Genomic DNA, 423 nt, shown 5'->3' with positions numbered 1-423 from the left:
TTGTATTTTTGTGATTTTGGTAAGGTGCATAATCTTTTGTCTATATTATTTAGATAATTTGTTTTTCTGGTTTCATGCCAGACCATATGGTTGCTTGTGGCGATCACACCATGTGGTTGCTTGGGGCGATCACACATGCTCAACTGAGGGACTTTAGAGGTTTTAACATAACATCTCCGGTACCACTGTGTCAACCATCACTGTCAACATTTAATGTCAGTGAGAAGGACATGTTCAATTAAGATAATCTTTCCCTTCATGTCCCAGACTTGCTGTTTGTCATGCATATTGGTCAAACTGGTATAGTCTTTCTCCTTAAATCATGTTTAAAATTGTATGATAGTGGAAATGGGCTTGAACTTAGCTCTGACATGTTTCAGACCGTTTAACAGAACTCTCTTTGTCCAATAGATGGGTTAGCTG

The sequence above is a fragment of the Salmo trutta genome, chromosome 28 (genome assembly GCF_901001165.1).
Source record: "Salmo trutta chromosome 28, fSalTru1.1, whole genome shotgun sequence".
NCBI classification, from domain to species: Eukaryota; Metazoa; Chordata; class Actinopteri; order Salmoniformes; family Salmonidae; genus Salmo; species Salmo trutta.
Note: the sequence above shows the minus strand (reverse complement) of the source record.